Below are 23,416 nucleotides of genomic sequence, written 5' to 3'. Positions count from 1 at the left end.
AGCTGAGCATTACCACACATTCCATTATTACTGTACAGATTACACATTATTACTATACAGCTGAGCATTACCACACATTACATTATTACTGTACAGATTACACATTATTACTATACAGCTGAGCATTACCACACATTACATTACTGTACAGATTACACATTATTACTATACAGCTGAGCATTACCACACATTACATTATTACTGTACAGATTACACATTATTACTATACAGCTGAGTATTACCACACATTCAATTATTACTGTACAGATTATAAACTTTCTAGCTGAGCATTACCACACATTCCATTATTACTGTACAGATTACATATTATTACTATATAGCTGAGCATTACCACACATTCCATTATTACTGTACAGATTACACATTATTACTATACAGCTGAGCATTACCACACATTCCATTATTACTGTACAGATTACACATTATTACTATACAGCTGAGCATTATCACACATTCCATTATTACTGTACAGATTACACATTACTATACAGCTGAGTATTACCACACAATCCATTATTACTGTACAGATTACACATTATTACTATACAGCTGAGCATTACCACACATTCCATTATTACTGTACAGATTACATATTATTACTATACAGCTGAGCATTACCACACATTCCATTATTACTGTACAGATTACACATTATTACTATACAGCTGAGCATTACCACACATTCCATTATTACTGTAGCATTACCACACATTCCATTATTACTGTACAGATTACATATTATTACTATACAGCTGAGGATTACCACACATTCCATTATTACTGTACAGATTACACATTATTACTATACTGCTGAGTATTACCACACATTCCATTATTACTGTACAGATTACACATTATTACTATACAGCTGAGCATTACCACACATTCCATTATTACTGTACAGATTACATATTATTACTATACAGCTGAGCATTACCACACATTCCATTATTACTGTACAGATTACATATTATTACTATACAGCTGAGTATTATCACACATTCCATTATTACTGCACAGATTACACATTACTATACAGCTGAGCATTACCACACATTCCATTATTACTGTACAGATTACACATTATTACTATACAGCTGAGCATTACCACACATTCCATTATTACTGTACAGATTACATATTATTACTATACAGCTGAGCATTACCACACATTCCATTATTACTGTACAGATTACACATTATTACTATACAGCTGAGCATTACCACACATTCCATTATTACTGTACAGATTACATATTATTACTATACAGCTGAGTATTATCACACATTCCATTATTACTGCACAGATTACACATTATTACTATACAGCTGAGCATTACCACACATTCCATTATTACTGTACAGATTACATATTATTACTATACAGCTGAGCATTATCACACATTCCATTATTACTGCACAGATTACACATTATTACTATACAGCTGAGCATTACCACACATTCCATTATTACTGTACAGATTACACATTATTACTATACAGCTGAGCATTACCACACATTACATTATTACTGTACAGATTACACATTATTACTATACTGCTGAGTATTACCACACATTCCATTATTACTGTACAGATTACACATTATTACTATACAGCTGAGCATTACCACACATTCCATTATTACTGTACAGATTACACATTATTACTATACTGCTGAGTATTACCACACATTACATTATTACTGTACAGATTATTATACACTGACTATATAGCTGAGCATTACCACACATTCCATTATTACTGTACAGATTACACATTATTACTATACAGCTGAGCATTACCACACATTCCATTATTACTGTACAGATTACACATTATTGCTATACAGCTGAATATTACCACACATTCCATTATTACTGTACAGATTACACATTATTACTATACAGCTGAATATTACCACACATTCCATTATTACTGTACAGATTACACATTATTACTATACTGCTGAGTATTACCACACATTCCATTATTACTGTACAGATTACACATTATTACTATACAGCTGAATATTACCACACATTCCATTATTACTGTACAGATTACACATTATTACTATACAGCTGAATATTACCACACATTCCATTATTACTGTACAGATTACACATTATTACTATACAGCTGAGAATTACCACACATTCCATTATTACTGTACAGATTACATATTATTACTATACAGCTGAATATTACCACACATTCCATTATTACTGTACAGATTACACATTATTACTATACAGCTGAGCATTACCACACATTCCATTATTACTGTACAGATTACACATTATTACTATACAGCTGAATATTACCACACATTCCATTATTACTGTACAGATTACACATTATTACTATACAGCTGAGCATTACCACACATTCCATTATTCCTGGACAGGGCACACAGAGCCTATAGAGCAGAGTTGCACCCAGGACAGACTCGCTGTAGAGCGGCGGCCGCTGAGGGCAAAGCAGCGCCCCGGTGTCATGTCCTTTGAGCGCCGGTAGTGGTGCTGTCGGAGGCAGCTGCAGGAGGAGCAGCCCAGCCTTCCCTGCTGGAGAATACATCCAGGGATTCCCTTCCAGGCTCCGGCCCCCGCTCTGTTACTACGAGATTTTTTTATGACCTCCACCCCCTCCCTCCTTCCCCCGTAGAAATTAATTCGCATCGTACAGTTATTACTGGGGTCCTGGCTGGAAGGAGGAGATCCAGAGCGGCACAGCGCCCCCGGTCCAGATCGCAGCCGGCTGGGGAGGTCCTGGGATCTGACAGCCAAACAGAAAAGGGGGGAGAAAGGAGGAGAGAAAAAAGCAGCTTAAGGTAAGTGGAGAACACTGGGCCAGAGCGAGGCCTCGGCCTGCAGTGAGGCGCTCATGCCGGCTGGCGGCACACTGCTGCGGGGCGCTGAGTGTAGGACAGGCCGAGGATTCGGTGGGCCTCACTGGGCCGTCTCCTCATTTCCCCCCATTGCTCCGCTCACTTACTGCTGTGTGTTAGTACTGCTGCAGCGGCCCGTGGGCCGGAGAATCACATTGTACAGAAGCGCCGGTTCCTGGCCGAGCGGACGAGGCCTCGGTTATCCTGGGGGGGTGGGGGACACAGACCCGCTCCTGTGTGCTGTGCCCGGCTGGAGTAGCGGGGTTATCCCGCTATAACCGGGAGGAGCGGCCGCTCTGCTCTACTGCTCACAGGAGACTCCTGGGCGCCGGGTGTGTACCGTGTATGGACGAATGTATATGTCATATGTATACTGTGCAGTGTGTGATACATATGTGTATACTGTGCCTCCTGTGCAGTGTATGTGTGTGTATACTGTGCCCCCTGTGCAGTGTGTGTGTGTGATACATATGTGTATACTGTGCCCCCTGTGCAGTGTGTGTGTGTGATACATATGTGTATACTGTGCCTCCTGTGCAGTGTTTGTGTGATGCATATGTGTATACTGTGCCCCCCTGTGCAATGTATATGTGTATACTGTGCCCCCCTGTGCAGTGTGATACATACTGTATATGTATACTGTGCCCCCCTGTGCAGTGTATATGTGTATACTGTGCCCCTGTGCTTTGTATGTGTGTGATACATACACTCACTGGCCACTTTATTAGGTACACCTGTCCAACTGTGTGTTAAGACTTGATTTCTAATCAGCCAATCACATGGCGGCAACTCAGTGCATTTAGGCATGTAGACATGGTCAAGACAATCTCCTGCAGTTCAAACCGAGCATCAGTATGGGGAAGAAAGGTGATTTGAGTGCCTTTGAACGTGGCATGATTGTTGGTGCCAGAAGGGCTGGTCTGAGAATTTCAGAAACTGCTGATCTACTGGGATTTTCACGCACAACCATCTCTAGGGTTTACAGAGAATGGTCCGAAAAAGAAAAAAAATCCAGTGAGCGGCAGTTCTGTGGCCGGAAATGCCATGTTGATGCCAGAGGTCAGAGGAGAATGGGCAGACTGGTTCGAGCTGATAGAAAGGCAACAGTGACTCAAATTGCCACCCGTTACAACCAAGGTAGGCAGAAGAGCATCTCTGAACGCACGGTGCGTCGAACTTTGAGGCAGATGGGCTACAGCAGCAGAAGACCACACTGGGTACCACTCCTCTCAGCTAAGAACAGGAAACTGAGGCTACAATTTGCACAAGCTCATCGAAATTGGACAGTAGAAGATTGGAAAAACGTTGCCTGGTCTGATGAGTCTCGATTTCTGCTGCGACATTCGGATGGTAGGGTCAGAATTTGGCGTAAACAACATGAAAGCATGGATCCATCCTGCCTTGTATCAACGGTTCAGGCTGGTGGTGGTGGTGTCATGGTGTGGGGAATTTTTTCTGGGCACTCTTTGGGCCCCTTGGTACCAATTGAGCATCGTTGCAACGCCACAGCCTACCTGAGTATTGTTGCTGACCATGTCCATCCCTTTATGACCACAATGTACCCAACATCTGATGGCTACTTTCAGCAGGATAATGCGCCATGTCATAAAGCTCGAATCATCTCAGATTGGTTTCTTGAACATGACAATGAGTTTACTGTACTCAAATGGCCTCCTCAGTCACCAGATCTCAATCCAATAGAGCATCTTTGGGATGTGGTGGAACGGGAGATTCGCATCAGGGATGTGCAGCCGACAAATCTGCGCCAACTGTGTGATGCCATCATGTCAATATGGTCCAAAATCTCTGAGGAATGCTTCCAGCACCTTGTTGAATCTCTGCCACGAAGAATTGAGGCAGTTCTGAAGGCAAAAGGGGGTCCAACCCCTTACTAGCATGGTGTACCTAATAAAGTGGCCAGTGAGTGTATATGTATACTGTGCCCCCTGTGCAATGTATATGTGTATACTGTGCCCCCCTGTGCAGTGTTTGTGTGTGATACATATATGTATACTGTGCCCCCCTGTGCAGTGTATGTGTGATACATATATGTATACTGTGGCCCCCTGTGCTTTGTATGTGTGTGTGATACATATGTGTATACTGTGCCCCCTGTGCAGTGTATGTGTGTGATACATATGTGTATACTGTTCTCCTCTGTGCAATGTATATGTGTATACTGTGCCCCCTGTGCAGTGTATGTCTGTGATACATATATGTATACTGTGCCCCCTGTGCAGTGTATATGTGTATACTGTGCCCCCTGTGCTTTGTATGTGTGTGATACATATGTGTATACTGTGCCCCCTGTGCAGTGTATGTGTGTGATACATATGTGTATACTGTGCCCCCTGTGCAGTGTATGTGTGTGATACATATGTGTATACTGTGCCCCCCTGTGCAGTGTATGTGTGTGATACATATGTGTATACTGTGCCCCCTGTGCAATGTATACTATGCCCCCCTGTGCAGTGTTTGTGTGTGATACATTGCACAGGGGGGCACAGTATACACATATACATTGCACAGAGGAGAACAGTATACACATATGTATCACACACATACACTGCACAGGGGGCAAAGTATACACATATACATTGCACAGGGGCACAGCACAGTATACACATACATTGCACAGGGGGGCACAGTATACATACATGTATGTGTATACTGTGCTGTGCCCCTGTGCAATGTATATGTGTATACTTTGCCCCCTGTGCAGTGTATGTGTGTGATACATATGTGTATACTGTTCTCCTCTGTGCAATGTATATGTGTATACTGTGCCCCCTGTGCAGTGTATGTCTGTGATACATATATGTATACTGTGCCCCCTGTGCAATGTATATGTGTATACTGTGCCCCCCTGTGCAGTGTTTGTGTGTGATACATATATGTATACTGTTCCCTCTGTGCAGTGTTTGTGTGTGATACATATATGTATACTGTGCCCCCTGTGCAGTGTATGTGTGTATACTGTGCCCCCCTGTGCAGTATATGTGTGTGATACATATGTGTATACTGTTCTCCTCTGTGCAATGTATATGTGTATACTGTGCCCCCTGTGTAGTGTATGTCTGTGATACATGTGTATACTGTGCCCCTCTGTGCAGTGTTTGTGTGATACATATATGTATACTGTGCCCCCCCTGTGCAGTGTATGTGTGTATACTGTGCCCACCTGTGCAGTGTTTGTGTGTGATGCATATGTGTATACTGTGCCCCCTGTGCAGTGTATGTGTGTGATACATATGTGTATACTGTGCCCCCTGTGCAGTGTATATGTGTATACTGTGCCCCCTGTGCTTTGTATGTGTGTGATACATGTGTATACTGTGCCCCCTGTGCAGTGTATGTGTGTGATACATATATGTATACTGTGCCCCCTGTGCAATGTATATTTGTATAATGTGCCCCCCCTGTGCAGGGTATATGTATACTGTGCCCCCCTGTGCTTTGTATGTGTGTGATGTGTATACTGTGCCCCCTGTGCAATGTATATGTGTATACGGTGCCCCCCTGTGCAGTGTATATGTATACTGTGCTCCCCTGAGCAGTGTGTGTGATACATATGTGCATACTGTGTCCCCTGTGCAGTGTATATGTATATACTGTGCCCCCTGTGCTTTGTATGTGTGTGATGCATGTGTATACTGTGCCCCCCTGTGCAATGTATGTGTATACTGTGCCCCCCTGTGCTTTGTATGTGTGTGATACATATATGTATACGGTGCCCCCTGTGCAGTGTGTGTGTGATACATATGTGCATACTGTGTCCCCTGTGCAATGTATATGTGTATACTGTGCCCCCCTGTGCAGTGTTTGTGTGTGATGCATGTGTATACTGTGGCCCCTGTGCAGTGTGTGTGTGTGTGTGATGCATATATGTATACTGTGACCCCTATGCAGTGTGAGATACATATATGCATACTGTGCCCCTTGTGCAGTGTGTGTGTGTGTTACATATATGTATACTGTGCCCCCTGTGCAGTGTGTGTGATACATATGTGTATACTGTGCCCCCTGTGCAGTGTGTGTGTGTGTGAGATACACTGCACAGGGGGCACAGTATACATATATGTATCACACACACACACATTGCAGAGGGGGCACAGTATACACATAGGTATCACACACACACTGCACAGAGGGCACAGTATACGCATCACACATATACACTGCACAGAGGGCACAGTATACGCATCACACATATACACTGCACAGGGGGCACAGTATACGCATCACACATATACACTGCACAGGGGGCACAGTATACGCATCACACATATACACTGCACAGGGGGCACAGTATACGCATCACACATATACACTGCACAGGGGGCACAGTATACGCAGCACACACTGCACAGGGGGCACAGTATACGCATCACACACACTGCACAGCGGGCACAGTATACGCATCACACACACTGCACAGGGGGCACAGTATACGCATCACACACACTGCACAGGGGGCACAGTATACGCATCACACACACTGCACAGGGGGCACAGTATACGCATCACACACACTGCACAGGGGGCACAGTATACGCATCACACACACTGCACAGTATACGCATCACACACACTGCACAGTATACGCATCACACACACTGCACAGTATACGCGTCACACACACTGCACAGGGGGCACAGTATACGCATCACACACACTGCACAGGGGGCACAGTATACGCATCACACACACTGCACAGGGGGCACAGTATACGCATAACACACACTGCACAGGGGGCACAGTATACGCATCACACACACTGCACAGGGGGCACAGTATACGCATCACACACACGGCACAGTATACATATATGTATCACACACAAACACTGCACAGGGGGCACAGTATACACATACACTGCACAAGGGGGGTACAGTATACACATGTATCACACACATTCACTGCACAGGGGGCACAGTATACACATTCACTGCACAGGGGGGCACAGTATACACATTCACTGCACAGGGGGGCACAGTATACACATTCACTGCACAGGGGGGCACAGTATATACATATACATTGCACAGGGGGGCACAGTATACATACAGTCATATGTAAAAGTTTGGGCACCCCTATTAATGTTAACCTTTTTTCTTTATAACAATTTTGGTTTTTGCAACAGCTATTTCAGTTTCATATATCTAATAACTGATGGACTCAGTTATATTTCTGGATTCAAATCAGGTTTATTGTACTAACAGAAAATGTGCAATCTGCATTTAAACAAAATTTGACCGGTGCAAAAGTATGGGCACCCTTATCATTTTCTTGATTTGAACACTCCTAACTACTTTTTACTGACTTCCTGAAGCACTAAATTGGTTTTGTAACCTCATTGAGCTTTGAACTTCATAGCCAGGTATATCAAATCATGAGAAAAGGTATTTAAAGTGGCCACTTGCAAGTAGTTCTCCTATTTGATTCTCCTATGAAGAGTGGCATCATGGGCTCCTCAAATCAACTCTCAAATGATCTGAAAACAAAGATTATTCAACATAGCTTTTCAGGGGAAGGATACAAAAAGTTGTCTCAGTGATTTAACCTGTCAGTTTCCACTGTGAGGAACATAGTTAGGAAATGGAAGAACACAGGTACAGTTCTTGTTAAGCCCAGAAGTGGCAGGCCAAGAAAAATGTCAGAAAGGCAGAGAAGAAGAATGGTGAGAACAGTCAAGGACAATCCACAGACCACCTCCAAAGACCTGCAGCATCATCTTGCTGCAGATGGTGTCACTGTGCATCGGTCAACAATACAGCGCATGCATAACGCCTTTTTGTATGACCAAACAACTCAATCTTTGTTTCATCAGTCCACAGGACCTTCTTCCAAAATGTACCTGGCTTGTCCAAATGTGCTTTTGCATACCTCAGGCGACTCTGTTTGTGGCGTGCTTGCAGAAACGGCTTCTTTCGCATCACTCTCCCATACAGCTTCTCCTTGTGCAAAGTGCGCTGTATTGTTGACCGATGCACAGTGACACCATCTGCAGCAAGATGATGCTGCAGGTCTTTGGAGGTGGTCTGTGGATTGTCCTCGACTGTTCTCACCATTCTTCTCTGCCTTTCTGATATTTTTCTTGGCCTGCCACTTCTGGGCTTAACAAGAACTGTACCTGTGTTCTTCCATTTCCTTACTATGTTCCTCACAGTGGAAACTGACAGGTTAAATCTCTGAGACAACTTTTTGTATCCTTCCCCTGAAAAGCTATGTTGAATAATCTTTGTTTTCAGATCATTTGAGAGTTGTTTTGAGGAGCCCATGATGCCACTCTTCATAGGAGAATCTAATAGGAGAACTACTTGCAAGTGGCCACTTTAAATACCTTTTCTCATGATTTGATACACCTGGCTATGAAGTTCAAAGCTTAATGAGGATACAAAACCAATTTAGTGCTTCAGGAAGTCAGTAAAAAGTAGTTAGGAGTGTTCAAATCAAGAAAATGATAAGGGTGCCCATACTTTTGCACCGGTCAAATTTTGTTTAAATGCAGATTGCACATTTTCTGTTAGTACAATAAACCTGATTTGAATCCAGAAATATAACTGAGTCCATCAGTTATTAGATATATGAAACTGAAATAGCTGTTGCAAAAACCAAAATTGTTATAAAGAAAAAAGGTTAACATTAATAGGGGTGCCCAAACTTTTACATATGACTGTATATGTATCACACACATACACTGCACAGGGGGCACAGTATGCACATACAGTCATGGCCAAAAGTATTGACACCCCTGCAATTCTGTCAGATAATACTCCGTTTCTTCCTGAAAATGATTGCAAACACAAATTCTTTGGTATTATTATCTTCATTTAATTTGTCTTAAATGAAAAAACACAAAAAGAATTGTCCTAAAGCCAAATCGGATATAATTCCACACCAAACATAAAGAAGAGGGTGGACAAAAGTATTGGCACTGTTCGAAAAATCATGTGATGCTTCTCTAATTTGTGTAATTAACAGCACTTATAACTTACCTGTGGCACCTAACAGGTGTTGGCAATAACTAAATCACACTTGCAGCCAGTTGACATGGATTAAAGTTTAATCAACCTCTGTCTTGTGTCCTTGTGTGTACCATATTGAGCATGGAGAAAAGAAAGAAGACCAAAGAACTGTCTGAGGACTTGAGAAACCAAATTGTGAGGAAGCATGAGCAATCTCAAGGCTACAAGTCCATCTCCAAAGACCTGAATGTTCCTGTGTCTACCATGCGCAGTGTCATTAAGAAGTTTAAAGCCCATGGCACTGTGGCTAACCTCCCTAGATGTGGCCGGAAAAAAAAAATTGACAAGAGATTTCAACGCAAGATTGTGCGGATGTTGGATAAAGAACCTCCACTAACATCCAAACAAGTTCAAGCTGCCCTGCAGTCCGAGAGTACAACGGTGTCAACCCGTACTATCCGTCGGGATCTGAATGAAAAGGGACTGTATGGTAGGAGACCCAGGAAGACTCCACTTCTTACCCCGAGACATAAAAAAGCCAGGCTAGAGTTTGCCAAAACTTACCTGAAAAAGCCTAAAACATTTTGGAAGAATGTTCTTTGGTCAGATGAGACAAAAGTAGAGCTTTTAGGGCAAAAGCATCAACATAGAGTTTACAGGAGAAAAAAGAGGCATTCAAAGAAAAGTACATGGTCCCTACAGTCAAACATGGCGGAGGTTCCCTGATGTTTTGGGGTTGCTTTGCTGCCTCTGGCACTGGACTGCTTGACCGTGTGCATGGTATTATGAAGTCAGAAGACTACCAACAAATTTTGCAGCATAATTTAGGGCCCAGTGTGAGAAAGCTGGGTCTACCTCAGAGGTCATGGGTCTTCCAGCAGGACAATAACCCAAAACACACTTCAAAAAGCACTAGAAAATGGTTTGAGAGAAAGCACTGGAGACTTCTAAGGTGGCCAGCAATGAGTCCAGACCTGAATCCCATAGAACACCTGTGGAGAGATCTAAAAATGGCAGTTTGGAGAAGGCACCCTTCAAATATCAGGGACCTGGAGTAGTTTGCCAAAGAAGAATGGTCTAAAATTCCAGCAGAGCATTGTAAGAAACTCATTGATGGTTACCGGAAGCGGTTGGTCGCAGTTATTTTGGCTAAAGGTTGTGCAACCAAGTATTAGGCTGAGGGTGCCAATACTTTTGTCCGGCCCATTTTTGGAGTTTTGTGTGAAATGATCAATGTTATGCTTTTTGCTTCATTCTCTTTTGCGTTTTTTCATTTAAGACAAATTAAATGAAGATAATAATACCAAAGAATTTGTGTTTGCAATCATTTTCAGGAAGAAACTGAATATTATCTGACAGAATTGCAGGGGTGTCAATACTTTTGGCCATGACTGTGTGTATCACACACATACAGTGCACAGGGGGGCACAGTATACACATATACAGTGCACTGGGGGCACAGTATACACATATACAGTGCACAGGGGGGCACAGTATACACATATGTATCACACACATACACTGCACAGGGGGGCACAGTATACACATATGTGTGTGATACATGTGTATACTGTGCCCCCCTGTGCAGTGTATGTGTGTGATACATATGTGCATACTGTGCCCCCTGTGCAGTGTATGTGTGTGATGCATATGTGCATACTGTGCCCCCTGTGCAGTGTATGTGTGTGATGCATATGTGTATACTGTGCCCCCTGTGCAGTGTATGTGTGTGATGCATATGTGTATACTGTGCCCCCTGTGCAGTGTGTGTGATACATATGTGCATACTGTGCCCCCTGTGCAGTGTGTGATGTGTATACTGTGCCCCCTGTGCAGTGTGTGATGCGTATACTGTGCCCCCTGTGCAGTGTGTGATGCGTATACTGTGCCCCCTGTGCAGTGTGTGATGCGTATACTGTGCCCCCTGTGCAGTGTGTGATGCGTATACTGTGCCCCCTGTGCAGTGTGTGATGCGTATACTGTGCCCCCTGTGCAGTGTGTGATGCGTATACTGTGCCCCCTGTGCAGTGTGTGATGCGTATACTGTGCCCCCTGTGCAGTGTGTATGTGTGATACATATGTATATTGTGCCCTCTGTGCAGTGTGTGTGATACACTGCACAGGGGGCACAGTATACACATATGTATCACACACACACACATTGCAGAGGGAGCACAGTATACACATATGTGTCACACTGCACAGAGGGCACAGTATACATATGTATCACACATATACACTGCACAGGGGGCACAGTATACACATACACTGCACAGGGGGCACAGTATACATATATGTATGTGTATACTGTGCCCCCTGTGCAGTGTATGTGTGATACATATGTATACTGTGCCCTCTGTGCAGTGTGTGATACATATGTGTATACTGTGCCCCCTGTGCAATTTGTGTTTGATAAATATATGTATACTGTGCCCCCTGTGCAGTGTGTGTACACTGTGCCCCCTGTGCAATGTGTGTGTGATACATGTGTATACTGTGCCCCCTGTGCAGTGTGTATGTGTGTGATACATATGTGTATACTGTGCCCCCTGTACAGTGTGTGTGATACATGTGTATACTGTGCCCCCTGATCAATGTGTGTGTGTTTGTCATACATATGTGTATACTGTGCCTCCTGTGCAATGTGTGTCTGATACATGTGTATACTGTGCCCCCTGTGCAGTGTATGTGTATACTGTGCCCTCTGTAGAGTGTGTGATGCGTATACTGTGCCCCCTGTGCAATGTGTGTATACTATGCAGTGTGTATGGTACATAATGTGTAAACTATGCTATACATACCTGTTATCCAGTGATACGGTGCCCTTTCTCACCTTTGTCCAATCACGTCTAATCCATACTGGGCCTGAGACCGTCTGAGCCTGCCTCCTGTTATATAGACATAGGTTTTTTTAATGTGTAAACTATGCTACATATATATGTGTTATCCTGTGAAACTGTACCCTTTATCAACTTTCTAGAATCTTGTTGAATCCATACTGGGCGTGAGAATGGCTGCCGAGCTGTTAAGCAAGCTACAGCACCTGTGGTTAGGACACTTAATTTTTTGCATTTTTTTCAGGACTGCCGGTTAGGCCTAATTCAGGAATTGCGGTTGACCTGCACTTACTGGGAAATCATCGTTAGCGGGGAATAATTGGAATCACAGATCCCAATCACTAACTGTGTTCAGCGGGTTATCTGCACCTGTAAGCGACAAAAGCTGGTCCTTTCAGTGTAGCACGCATGCAGCCCCGGACATGTAAGGCCATGATAGACCTGTTATTGCTCGATGTCGCGTGCCAGAGCCTCGCGTATCCCTCTAGTAAGCTTGACGCGTACCACGGGGGCATGCCGGAGTCTCGTTCGTTAACGGAATAAAGCTGACAAATCGCTAGCACAGCTACAAACGGGCATACCACACCACACACAGAATCGACAAAACTTTCAATGTGTGCATCTTTTCTTGAGGTGGCATGGTTGTGGTTTCCCGGGTGGAGTCTAATTAAGCCGCAGACTCCACTCCTGGTGGTGCCCTTTTGGACATTCATTTAAGGTTCAGCTTTGCAATCATACTGCCCCCGGAAAGCAAACACTTTGCCTTCATGGACGCTGTTTGGAGGTTCGTGGGAATAACGCCACCCGATCGCCAGTTGGCATAATTTATTGGTGGGAAGTCCGACGGTATATGATCGTGTTCGATTTCAGAATTTTTATTTTTTGGTTTGTATCTTACATTTTTATTCCAGCCATTCTTGACTTCATAAGGGCATGACAAGTCTATATCTGTGTCTCCTCCACCTCTTTTCTAAATGTAGTTGCCCTTTTCCATGTGTTTTGTATGTGTTTGTGTTTGCCTGCCATTATTTTCAATGTGGTTCGACGAACATTCGACGAACTTGCCTCCTGTGCGACGAACCAAAACACTAGCGGGGTGGCTCAACACTACTCCTGATATATAGACGTACATTGTTAATGTTTAAACTATGCTATATATACCTGCTATCTGATGATACTGTACACTTTGTCTACTTATTATATTCTTGTCTAATCCATAGAGCCTGTGAGCGTCTGTGTGACGGAATATATATGGAAATTGACAATTATCCTTTGAATGAATAGAGCTGTACGCTTCTGATACAGTGCCATATATCTGATGTTATTTTGTGCTAAATTTTGAAGTTTGGTGGAAGAGGCTGCGGACGTGGGGGGGCCAGCTGGTGCTGATGGTGGTGGTGCATCTGCTAGTAGTGGCAAAAGCACAATAGCAGCTAAGGCAGGAGGTGTTGAGCCTGCGTTATGGTCTGGCTCCAGAACGCCTGGAAGGCTACCTTTTCTGGGAGTAGGTTAACCGCTTTTAAAGCCGGAGCATGAGGAACTGGTTTTGGCTTACATTGCCGAAACAGACTCCAGCAAATATGCCCTCCTCTTCTGAAGTTTCAAGAAATGCAAGCACTGAGCACTGGCTCCTGGTCAGGAAGAACTCCTTTCCTTGTGTCCTGCACCCCCACCCAAAGTGAACGATGCAGCAGGCCACACTTCACATTAGTCCATGTAGCTCTTTCTATCATACCATGCCTGGGTTATCAAGTCAAATCGTGAATTCCCCAGTCCAAGATGAATCTGACATGGAGTGTGGGTGGCCAGCCAGGGCAGTGGGGTTAATCGGTACCAGGACGGTGTCTCACAGGGATGTGTCACGGTGGTGGTGACCCGTTCCGTGGCCCTGGGTGTCCATGCAAAGGGGTGAATTACGTTTATAGGTGAATGATATGTGACGCCACCTGTGGTTTCTGATTAGATTGACCAGCGCTGCAGTGTCGCTTCTCTGGGACAGATGTTGTGGTGCAGCTAAGATGTAGAAGCCCTGCACAGTTAGGGCTGTAGTCGCAGGGCAGATGAAAGAGTTGGTAGATGGTGTGCAGTGCAGGATGTAGCAGAGCCGTGTGCCAGGCGCAGGAGAAAGATGACCGACACAGTCGTGCAGTTCCTTTACCTGTACTTGGTAAGTGCCGTCCAGGACCCAGAGTACATATGGAGAAGGAGTTGGTCAGCCTGGAAGCCAATTTGGAGTTCTCTCTCTGCAGATAGGTAGTGTGGCCTCCGTTCTAGCGCTTATCTGAGGTACTCGCAGTGCTGAGTTCAATGAAGTTCCCCCTGTTGACTCTCTTTTGGAACTTTCTCGTATGGCAGGCAGCCGTAGCCTTTTCCTTCTGGCTCCCACACGTCGCTGCTGGGGCCTCCGAGCCTTAGTTGTGTACAGAGCATTTACAACTGCTACTTCCTCCGGTTTCGGCTGCAGGAACGTCAGTGTCCCTACAAACACGCAGACCGGAATCTGGACCATGCGTTCCAGCTAGGAGTGAGCCTTAACTCTGCTCATCCTCCAGCTCCCCTTCTCACGTCCACACACTTCCCCTTCCCTTCACAGACTGCCCTAACTTACCTCCTCCCGGCCACAGAGAGCAGCTCCTGAGCAGTCAGGTTCAGAGGTCTCCCTGCTGGCCTGGAGTGTGAAATGTGTTGTGTGTTGGTTTAACTGCTAGAGAGATCCTTCGTTGCTCCTAAGCATGACATCACACTCCCTAGGAGGAAGGTAATGCCACTCTGGCGACCGTACTCCTGGGGGCGCCACAAGTGCACTGATGCCCAGCCACTGCTAGATGATTCTGCTGGTACATTGACCCAGACCACTATATTCCCCTCGCACTCTACACAGCCAGAATCTGACGAGTGGGCCCCCCCTGCTTGCTCAGGATCACAGCACTTGCAAAGTTGAAATACTTACCTCTCCCTGCTCCACTGCCATGACGTCTTCTCCTTTCCTGACAGTGATATTCTGATCAGAGAGCGCAATGACATCACGTCTGTACGCCCAGACTAGTACAGGGATTCCCTAGCGAGGAGACTTATTTGAGGAGACTTATTTAATTGTTTTCAATGTTGGGACAGCAATTTTTGGAGAGCACTATAATCTGGAGAATGATGTGTGGGGCCCACCATACACTGAAGCATTCCAAAGGTGGACATCAGACACTGGGGCAGCATTTACAGGGCCCATTATACACTAGAGCATTAGAAATGGGGCCCATTATATATGGAGCATTATTTGGGCCCATAAGACAGTGCAGCTTCATCCATGGGGACCAACATATACTGTAGCATTATGTGGAGCTCATCATATACTGTTTCAAACATTATATGGGACCAATGATTCTGTATGGAGAAATATATGGGCCTCATTACTCTGTATAGCGCACTATGCGGTGGCCATAATACTGTATGGCCCGAAACCCGACTCGACCCGAAAAAAGGCAAAGTCGCTCATCTTTAGTGCCCCCCTGTGCAATGTGTGTGTGTGTGTGTGTGTGTGTGTGTGTGTGATACATATGTGTATACTGTGCCCCCTGTGCAGTGTGTGTGTGTGATGCATATGTGTATACTGTGCCCCCCTGTGCAGTGTATATCTGTTTGATACATGTGCACAGTGCCTTGCGAAAATATTCGGCCCCTGGAACTAACCTTTTCCCACATATCATGCTTCAACCATAAAGAAACCAAATGTAAATTTTTGGTGACGAATCAACAAGTGGAACACAATTGTGAAGTTGAACGAAATTTATTGGTTATTTTAAATTTTTGTGGAAATTCAAAAACTGAAAAGTGGGGCGTGCAATATTATTTGGCCCCTTTACTTTCAGTGCAGCAAACTCACTCCAGAAGTTCATTGTATATCTCTGAATGATCCAATGTTGTCCTAAATGACTAATGATGATAAATATAATCCACCTGTGTGTAATCAAGTCTCCATATAAATGCACCTGCTCTGTGATAGTCTCAGGGTTCTGTTTGAAGCACAGAGAGCATCATGAAGACCAAGGAGCACAACAGGCAGGTCCGTGATACTTTTGTGGAGAAGTTTAAAGCCGGATTTGGATACAAAATGATTTCCAAAACTTTAAACATCCCAAGGAGCACTATGCAAGCGATCATATTGAAATGAAAGGAGTATCATACCACTGCAAATCTACCAAGACCCGGCCGTCCCGCTAAACTTTCATCTCAAATAAGGAGAAGACTGATCAGAGATGCAGCCAAGAGGCCCATGATCACTCTGGATGAAATGCAGAGATCTACAGCTGAGGTGGGACAGTCTGTCCATAGGACAACAATCAGTCGTAGACTGCACAAATCTGGCCTTTATGGAAGAGTGACAAGAAGAAAGCCATTTCTCAAAGATATCCATAAAAAGTGTCTTTTAAAGTTTGCAACAAGCCACCTGGGAGACACACCAAACATGTGGAAGAAGGTGCTCTGGTCAGATGAAACTAAAATTGAACTTTTTGGCAACAATACCAAACGATACGTTTGGCGTAAAGGTAACACACCATCCCCACTGCCAAACATGGCGGTGGCAGCATCATGGTTTGGGCCTGCTTTTCTTCAGCAGGGACAGGGAAGATGGTTAAAATTGATGGGAAGATGGATGGAGCCAAATACAGGACCATTTTTGAAGAAAACCTGTTGGAGTCTGCAAAAGACCTGAGACTGGGACGGAGATTTGTCTTCCAACAAGACACTGATCCCAAACATAAAGCAAAATCTACAATGGAATGGTTCACAAATAAACGTATCCAGGTGTTAGAATGGCCAAGTCAAAGTCCAGTCATGAATCCAATCGAGAAACTTTGGAAAGAGCTGAAAACTGCTGTTCACTAACGATCTCCATCCAACCTCACTGAGCTCAAGCTGTTTGCCAAGGAAGATTGGGCAAGAATTTCAGTCTCTCGATGTACAAAACTGATAGAGGCATACCCCAAGCGACTTGCAGCTGTAATCGCAGCAAAAGGTGGCGCAACAAAGTATTAAGTTAAAGGGGTCGAATAATAATGCACGCCCCACTTTTCAGTTTTTGAATTTCCACAAAAATTTAAAATAACCAATAAATTTCGTTCAACTTCACAATTGTGTTCCACTTGTTGTTTATTCTTCACCAAAAATTTACATTTGGTATCTTTGTTTGAAGCATGATATGTGGGAAAACGTTGAAAACTTTCAGAGGGCTGAATCCTTTCACAAGGCACTGTATACTGTGCCCCCTGTGCAGTGTGTATGTGTGTGATAGATATGTGTATATTGTGCCCACTATGCAGTGTGTGATGCATATGTGCATACTGTGCCACCTGTGCCATGTATGTGTGTGATGCACATGTGTATACTGTTGCCCCCTGTGCATTGTGTGATACATATATGTATACTGTGCCCCCCTGTGCAATGTGTGTATGATACATATATGTATACTGTGCCCCCCTGTGCAATGTGTGTATGTGTGTGATACATATATGTATACTGTGCCCCCTGTGCAGTGTGTGTGATACATATGTATGATACATATGTGTATACTGTGCCCCCTGTGCAGTGTGTGTGATACATATGTGTATACTGTGCCCCCTGTGCAGTGTGTGTGATACATGTGTATACTGTGCCCCCTGTGCAGTGTGTGTGATACATGTGTGTGCTGTGCCCCCTGTGCAGTGTGTGTGTGATACATATGTGTGTGCTGTGCCCCCTGTGCAGTGTGTGTGTGATACATATGTGTGTGCTGTGCCCCCTGTGCAGTGTGTGTGTGATACATATGTGTGTGCTGTGCCCCCTGTGCAGTGTGTGTGTGATACATATGTGTGTGCTGTGCCCCCTGTGCAGTGTGTGTGTGATACATATGTGTGTGCTGTGTCCCCTGTGCCGTGTGTATGTGTGTGGTGCATATGTGTATACTGTGCCCCCTGTGCCGTGTGTATGTGTGTGGTGCATATATGTATACTGTGCCCCCTGTGCCGTGTGTATGTGTGTGGTGCATATATGTATACTGTGCCGTGTATGTGTGTTGTGCATATGTGTGAAAGGTGCCTCCTGTGCAGTGTATATGTGTATATTGTGCCCCCTGTGCAGTGTGTGTGATACATATATGTATACTGTGCCCCCTCTGTGCACTGTGTGTGGGATACATATGTGTATACTGTGCCCCCTGTGTGGGAGGTATGCGTGTGTCTATACTGTGCCCCGTGTGGGAGGTATGCGTGACTGTATGTATACTTTGCCCCGTGTGGGAAGTATGTGTAAACTGTGCTCCGTGTGAGAGGAGTGTGCCCCCCCTGTGTGGGAGGAGTGTGCGCGTGTGTCTATACTGTGCCCCCCCGTGTGGGAGGCATTTTTGTTTGTGCTTGTGTATACTGTACCCTGTGTGGTATACATATAGACAGGGCACAGTATATACACATGTACAGCGCAAACAGAGCATATTCTGAGCCCTGTGTAGGATACATATGTGTATATACTGTTCGCTGTATATGTGTGTGATACATATACACCGCACACTATATACATAGGTATCACACATACAGGGCACATTATATGCATATGTATCACATGTATGTACTGTGCCGTGTGTGTGAGAGAGAGAGAGATATATCACAGTACAGACCAAAAGTTTGGACACACCTTCTCATTCAAAGAGCTTTATTTTCATGACTATGAAAATTGTTGATTCACTCTGAAGGCATCAAAACTATAAATTAACACATGTGGAATTATATAATTAACAAGTGTGAAACAACTGAAAATGTCTTATATTCTACTGTAGGTTCTTCAAAGTAGCCACCTTTTGCTCTGATTACTGCTTTGAACACTCTTGGCATTCTCTTAATGAGCTTCAAGAGGTAGTCACCAGAAATGGTTTTCACTTCACAGGTGTGCCCTGTCAGGTTTAGTAAGTGGCATTTCTTGCCTTATAAATGGGGTTGGGACCATCAGTTGTGTTGTGCAGAAGTCTGGTGGATACACAGCTGATAGTCCTACAGAATAGACTGTTAGCTGCTTTTTTCTTGCCATAACACAAATTCTAAGTAAAGAAAAACGAGTGGCCATCATTACTTTAAGAAATGAACGTCAGTCAGTCCGAAAAATTGGGAAAACTCTGAAAGTGTCCCCAAGTGCTGTGGCAAAAACCATCAATCGCTACAAAGAAACTGTCTCGCATCAGGACCGCCCCAGGAAAGGAAGACCAAGAGTCACCTCTACTGCGGAGGATAAGTTAATCTGAGTCACCAGCCTCAGAAATCGCAGTGAAGCATGGAGGAGGAGGTGTGATGGTGTGGGGGTCCTTTTCTGGTGATACTGTTGGGAATTTATTCCAAAATGAAGGCATACTGAACCAGCATGGCTACCACAGCATTTTGCAGCGGCATGCTATTCAATCTGCTTTGCGTTTAGTTGGACCATCATTTATTTTTCAACAGGACAATGACCCCAAACACACCTCCAGGCTGTGTAAGGGCTATTTGGCCAAGGAGAGTGATAGGGTGCTATGCCAGATGACCTGGCCTCCAGTCACCAGACCTGAACCCAATCGAGATGGTTTGGGGTGAGCTGGACCGCAGAGTGAAGGCAAAAGGACCAACAAGTGCTAAGTATCTCTGGGAACTCCTTCAAGACTGTTGGAAGACCATTTCCGGTGACTACCTCTTGACGCTCTACAAGAAAATGCCAAGAGTGTTCAAAGTGGTAATCAAAGCAAAAGGTTGCTACTTTGAAGAACCTAGAATATAAGACATATTTTCAGTTGTTTCTTACTTTTTTGTTAATTATATAATTCCACATGTGCTAATTCATAGTTTTGTTGCCTTCAGAGTGAATCTACAATCTTCATAGTCATGAAAATAAAGAAAACTCTTTGAATTAGGTGTCTCCAAACTTTTGGTCAGTACTGTGTGTGTGTGTGTGTGTATGTGTGTGTATATATATATATATATATATATATATATATATATATATATATATATATATATAATATATTTATTTATCTTAAATTGCCTGTCATCCACTTCTGTCTGGATGTCCCAGAATCCCACAATCCACTGCGCCACACTGGAAGTGTGCCGACTGCCATTTAGGAACACCCAAGTGCTGCCGCTCGGATCCAGGCCGCCGCTGCGATCCCGACTGTGGCTGGAATCCTGGCTGCCGCTCGGATACAGGCCACCGCTGAGATCCCGGCAGCCGCTCGGATCCAGGCCGCCGCTGGGATCCTGGCAGCTGCTCGGATCCAGGCTGCAGCTGGGATCCCAGCAGCCGCTCGGATCCAGGCTGCCGCTGGGATCCCAGCTGCGGCTCGGATCCAGGCTGCCGCTGCGATCCCGGCCGCTGCTTGGATCCCAGCCGCCGCTCGGATCCAGGCCGCTGCTTGGATCCCAGCCGCCGCTCGGATCCAGGCCGCAGTTGTGATCACGAGGCTGTGAAAGGGATGTAACGAGGGGATCTAACGAGAGGGGTGTAATGAAGGGGTTTTAATGAGAGGGGATGCCGCTGCCGGATTCTCGCCAGGACCGACCGCCTGACTACACGCGCCGGATCCCGCAGCTGCCTGCCCACCCAGCTCGGTGCAGTCACAGCCGGCAGGAAAGACCGCGGCTTGAGGCCTGTGCTGGAGATTGGGTGTGGCCACCCACTGGTGGCGCCGCACAGGCAGCAAAACAGTCTTTCCTGCCAGTTGTGACTGCATGGAAGTGGGTGGGCCGCCACCCCCAGCACCACAAAGCTGCCCCCATCGTGATGTTACTGCCCTCCCGATGCGATAGCATCGTGCGCACATCTAGTGTATATATATATATGTGAGTTGACGGGGATTACTCACGTTGCTGGTCTTGGCGGTAAAACACTGGCACACTTAGGGTTCAAATGAGTCCATTCGGTTTATTTGCTCCATAAACCTCACAGCAACAAATCACGGTTTCCAGCCTTCACAGCGGTCGAAAGCAACATAAACAGTCCTTAGCTGGGCTTTGTTCCCTCAGGCCCTGTGCACACACAGGCCAGGGCAATGTCCAGCCCGGAGGCTCCGTCTTGAGCCGTACACACAGTAGGGCTTCTCCTTCTTCCGCACAGAGATCACTCTGTAATGTCCCACCTTGACTTCTGTGCACACTCCCAGACTCCCAAAACTCACTGCACATGTGCTAAACACCGCCTCCATTACGTGGGTTGTAATCACACCCACAGGTGAGGTATGGATCACATGGGCATGACCTCATGGCAGGTCCTGAAACTCCTGCAGGTCATGAAGGAAAACAGGGGTACAGTCAACACCCTCACCCAGAGGTGAGGCAATATGGGTAGCCAGACCCTCCCATCTGTCGTAGCTACCCGCAACCCGGACCCAGTGGACTAAATGACATCTTTAGTGCTCATGTACACTAGAGACAAAATACTCTGGGTTGCATCGCAGGGAGCATCCGTCCCTGTGACATATACCTCCCATTAACCACGCGACCACAAGTCACGCCACATATTCACCCCCTCTGCCTAAAGCCGTGGGGCTTGGCACTTTCTATTACGCGACCAGAGATCCTTCTCGGTCGTCTCTGCCAGTCAAACCGTCTATCAAAGTCGGACCCTGCTACTGAACCCTTCTGTAGGCGTCCATCATCCGACTTGGTCTCGTTCTTTGATAAAGATGCCCCCTTGTCAGACCACCCGAATCCGCGGCAGTCAGTATGGTGTCGCGATTCCCTTGCACCCATACCTCTTGTCTGGACCGACTTTGTCACCACGTCTGCTATAGGGTCTCCCACCTAGGTCATTCAGTCCTGAGCTAACTGGGGCATCACTACTTCCTCTTCCATTAGGCCACCTTCTGTTATCTCTCTGCTGGCCATTTCCCCCATGGTCTTTACTGCCTGGAGAGCAGTCCTTCCATTTGTCTCTATGTTCGCTGTTAGCTTCAGCTTGATGACTTCCAGTCTTTAGAGAATCTCTTCGCCTCTCCATACCACGAGTTAAAGGTGACGGCCACCTTCTTCCCATTTCCTGCAACTCTCTGTTGGTTTGCTCCCTCTCAAGTCTTAGCTGCTGTACTTCCTTCAGGTACGCCACGCGATACTCCAGGAGCATCCGGATATTCCCAAGGCTCTCCATGGATCCGACAATGAGGAATGGATCCATCCCATCTTCACCCATGTTTTGGGCTTCGTCATCAGCTGGAATCCTCACTCTCATCACTCTCATCACCATCTCTTGCATCACTTTCCCAAACGTTCCGATGACTTTCCTCACCAGACCTCTGGGCACTAGAACGATGTCTTCTTCAATGCCCCGCTGACTTTGAACTTACTTCGCATGTTCTAGACGTCGAGCGGCTTCCTTATTTTTCAACAAGATCATCTGCTTTGTGCGGAGGCATTGTAGATGCATATCCCTCAGGATAGCCACCCGCTTCACTGTGACTTTCTTAGTTGACAGTATGACCAACTGCTTCGTCTCTGGTGCCCAGTTAACACTCCATGCTTCTATTGCCTTTCTAAAGGCTTCATGCACATCCTCAATGGCACAAGCTTCTCGCATGTCTTAGGGTACCTCTATTATACACTTGAAAAGCGAAGTCTGCCCTTCTTGGACATACTGTTGGACCTCCTCGTCATGAGCGTCAGCGCAATTTTCCAAGACATCGATGTCCCTTGTATGGCCATCTGCGTGGCACTTCCCCT

General features: G+C 45.3%; 1 protein-coding gene across 1 annotated transcript in view; it reads left to right on the top strand.

Annotated features, from left to right (window-relative positions):
* The first annotated feature begins 2,466 nt into the window (after positions 1 to 2,466).
* Positions 2,467 to 23,416, top strand: part of INO80D (INO80 complex subunit D) — a 205,483-nt gene continuing 184,533 nt past the window's right edge. The window contains exon 1 of the mRNA XM_073541880.1: positions 2,467 to 2,854. The gene's annotated coding sequence lies outside the window, so the exon portion shown is untranslated. The remainder of the gene's footprint in view (positions 2,855 to 23,416) is intronic.

This window comes from Dendrobates tinctorius, unplaced genomic scaffold, assembly GCF_039654945.1.
Source record: "Dendrobates tinctorius isolate UK_male_01 unplaced genomic scaffold, ASM3965494v1 ptg000125l, whole genome shotgun sequence".
Taxonomy (NCBI): domain Eukaryota; kingdom Metazoa; phylum Chordata; class Amphibia; order Anura; family Dendrobatidae; genus Dendrobates; species Dendrobates tinctorius.
This window is presented reverse-complemented; position numbering and strand designations above follow the sequence as displayed.